The 4127-nt window shown below is 34.2% G+C and overlaps 1 long non-coding RNA gene across 1 annotated transcript; it reads left to right on the forward strand.

The window, feature by feature from the left end:
• Nucleotides 1–377: 377 nt before the first annotated feature.
• LOC107741972 (uncharacterized) lies at nt 378–2515 on the forward strand. Its single transcript, XR_001640260.1, has 4 exons — nt 378–460; nt 1152–1198; nt 2114–2206; nt 2488–2515. It is a non-coding gene; the product is annotated as an uncharacterized LOC107741972 (long non-coding RNA).
• Nucleotides 2516–4127: the final 1612 nt, after the last annotated feature.

Here is a 4127-nt window from a genome sequence, read left to right on the forward strand (position 1 = left end):
CTGGCCGATGCTATTTACGTTGCTAAAAAGACATAATTTTAATTTTTATTATTGACAAGGCGTTTTTTCCAGAGGTCAGTTTGCATCCCACAGCACAACAAGCTGAGCCCAACTTCGGTCTACTCATCACCTTAACTTTAACTGCGTTTGTAGTCGGCGCCATATTACTAGTGAGACCACTGATCCATATATAATGACTATATAATATTATATAATTATAATATAATAATAATAATATATTATAATATAATTATTATATACAGTGAGTCTGACCAATAAACAAACACAGACCGGAAGTTAACTTAGGGCCAGACGCGTGACCATGACAACGCGCGTGCGTTCGATGAAACCGTCTATAATATTAGATTTTGGCCTTTTACCATCAATGAACACTTTTTTTTGTGTGTTAGTGGGAGAAGATATGTTCTGAAACGCAACATGATGTAGACGCTGAAAAGAGGTAAGCTTTACTTTTGTCTTTTTAACTTACTCGTTTATTGCGTTTGTGGTCAAAAAAGGAACTTTTAAACTGAATTTCTGAATCGCTAAGAATAATGCTTCAATAATTAGAAACGTGTTATGAATACTTATGAAAACGTAGAGTTTGTTCCCGCTACTGAGAGAAAAAAAGTTCGGTCACAATATTCTCATATTCTCTATAAGGGGCGGCCCGGGCCTGGGCGCGGGTTACTTTTGAGGTTTGGTTTATATTATATTCTAAAATACATCGGCTGCATGTCTATATGTATGTATTATCTATCTATTAAGTAATGGCGATCTCAATTCAGACACACACGCAAAATTATTCCTATATGACAACGATTCCTCTGTCTAGTAAACCTTCGAAATTATGATCACAACAGTAAATTTAAACCGGCGTTCCCTCTGCCGCTGATCCGGAGAGAGCGCCATAAACTGATAAGGTAGACATACAAAATGTGCAGAGCGGTGGATCTCCAGTTTTAAAGTGTTTGATTTTAAAATGTTGTGTTGTTTCTGTTATATTTCATTTTAATTATGTGGGGCAATATTGAAAGTGCCAGATTTGACTTCCAAAAGTGTATAAAACAATTGAAACGCTAGCATTATCAGTTATTTTATGCTGTTTAATACTGTTGTTTTTCTCTCCATCCATCTTTCCATACATCCAGCTGTGCAACAAGTGATGGTGCAAGAACTTAGAACGGAATAATTGGAGGTAACAATTCATATATAATTTTTTTTGTTAATTTCACACTTTACTAATAATTGCTTACAGGTGTGGAACGACACGATGGTGAGTAATTAATGACAGAATTTTCATATTTGGGTGAACTAAACCTTTAATATGATGCTCCACCTAAAAATGCAAATTCTTGTTTACTCATCCATGTGCCGTCCCTGATACATATATAATCTTAATTTTCTTCACTTTAAAAATCAATGCAATGTGAATGTGACTGTAATCCATACGTCCCTGTATGAATCTCTTCTGAGCTAAAAGTAAAATGTGTTTGTGAAAAAAAAAAGAAGTTTTATTTCAAACTATAATCATTGCTTTCGGCCAACTGTCATCCATCCATTCATGGGTTCATGCTTAATGTAAATGTCAACACATTGTGAAGTGTGATGTGTGTTGTGAAACTAAAGGAAGAGGTGACAGTCCTAAGTGCTTCCACATCACTTACATGAGCTTCAGAAGACACTTGTCACTCTTCACAACATCCGGATAAATCACTTAATGCAATCATGAACTAATGTATGACAGTCAGCCCAAAATATAGTTTTTTTTAGTTTAACAAAATTTAAAATACTTTTTTTTTTTTTTTTTTAAATACTAAATTAGGTTCTGATCAGGTGACTGAATTGGCCATTCTCCAATTAGCTTTAAAAACTCTTGTCGCTTTAGCAACAAATCATTGTTGTGGTGTATAGCAGCAGAACCTGAGCAGATTTTTCTGTTCTCTTTCCAAATTAATTTTGCTTCCAACTTCATTTGCCATCAGCAGTTTCACCATCATTAAAGATGAGTTGGTCAAATAATGCTTTCATTCCCAAACTATATGGAGTCACTGTATAGTTGTGATTTTGTGTGTATGCACCATAACAAGCCGCATTTTGTTTTACTTTTCAGACCAGCCCTGTGGAACAATGTAGAGAAGTTGTAATTTGATGCTTAATTGTCTACCTCTTGGAAAATCCTGAGAATCTCATCAAGCATTATCAGGTGAGCATCTGAAATAGATCAACGACCAAGTTACGCTCCAAACCTAAATAAACAACTTATATAATAGCAGTTAATTAAATTAAACCAAAATAGATATAAATAAAATGAATGGCTGTAAGACACTTATTGTATTTTAAAATATAAATGTCAATTTCAAAATATTGTCTCATTTTGTGTCATTTCATAGCAATGCATTTTTTGCACTGAGAAACAATTTGAAAAATACCAAGTGGTGTTGTAAATAAATACACATTTGCTATGTGTGTGTTTTTTTTTTTAAGGATACTCATGGGAACAAGGAGGAACTGGTAAATGTTAAGTAAACACAACTGTCAATTACTTAGTAGATTCTATGGTGCTACATATTTTTTAAGTACAGAATGTTGGTTTAACTCAATTATATTTTTAATATAAATGAGCTTAAATGTTAAGTTTAACACAACTTGAAATTACTTAGTAGATGATGTTGCATGTTTTAAGTAAAGAATGTTGAGTGAACTCAAATATTTAAGTTCATATAACAAAGATTATCTTGTTTATTTTAAGTAAAATTGTTCCAAGTTGGGTTTACTTAAAAAGTGTGATGCAAAAATGGTGCATATATATTTTAAGTAAATCCAACACATAATTTTTACCAGTGTACATAAATGCATATATGTATATACATACATATGCACTTGTACGGCCCCTCATACACAAGCACAAACACACACACATATTGTCACGGATCGGCCAGGTTCACTCACCACCCAATCACAGCGCACATTGAACTATTCCATTGAACTGCTTACGCACCTGCCTTTCTACACCCAGCCTCTGTTGCCATAAATAAAAATCCTCTGTCGTTTATAACCTTCTGTGTGAGTCTCCTTCCATAACACACACACACACATATATATATATATATTTGCAGGTGTTTTGAGTTGATTAGCTGATTGGCATGTCACCATATTCTAATTTGTTGAGATAGTGAATTGGTGGGTTTTTGATAAATGTGAGCCAAAATCATCACAATTAAAAGAACCAAAGACTTAAACTACTTCAGTCTGTGTGCATTGAATTTATTTAATACACAAGTTTCACAATTTGAGTTGAATTACTGAAATAAATGATCTTTTCCACGACATTCTAATTTATTGAGATGCACCTGTATATATATATATGTGTGTGTATGTATATATATAAATGTATAACTATATATATGTATATAAAACTCTCAAAAATCCATTAAAATTAAACACCGTTTGAGCTACAGATATCTAACCAACTGTAGATTTCTAAGAATACTATTCTGCATGTTGCACAAGACTTATTATGAGTACACTTTTGATATATAAGTACACAATATTCAACCCAATTATATCCACTTTTTTTAATGATTTTCAAGAGGAACAGTATTTAAAAGAGACAGTCAGTAATAAAATAGAAAATATTGCAAAAAGAATCATACACAAAATACACATGTAGTTATAAAACCCCAAATAGTGCAATTCTAAAAATGTAAACATTGGGATATAAATTACATTGCCTATGCCTTTTCTAGGGTTAATGTCCTATTCTTGCACACAAGACACAGTGCCATGGAGATTGTTCATCGGGGACAGGTGAAGCCAGGCAGGAATTGTGAAACCAATGCTCCCTTTCAAGGGAACTTCGAACTGCGTCCTCTAGGGGTCGCTATGGGGAACGCCTCGCCGTGACCCGTGTCTGAAGCATACATTGAAAAAACACCAACAACACGTTGGCCGGCGACAGCCCATGACATTACTACCGGTGCGACTATTAGTATAAATAGGTGCCGGGAGAACATGTCATTCTCTTCTTCGTCTTCACTGACCGTTCTGTTTGAAGCGTGCATTTCCAAGGAAAAAGTAAGAGCTATCTCTATTAGGTGTGTGCATCCATGTCATCGCTATTTGAC

Source organism: Sinocyclocheilus rhinocerous, unplaced genomic scaffold (assembly GCF_001515625.1).
Source record: "Sinocyclocheilus rhinocerous isolate Xijiao unplaced genomic scaffold, SAMN03320098_v1.1 scaffold3694, whole genome shotgun sequence".
NCBI lineage: Eukaryota > Metazoa > Chordata > Actinopteri > Cypriniformes > Cyprinidae > Sinocyclocheilus > Sinocyclocheilus rhinocerous.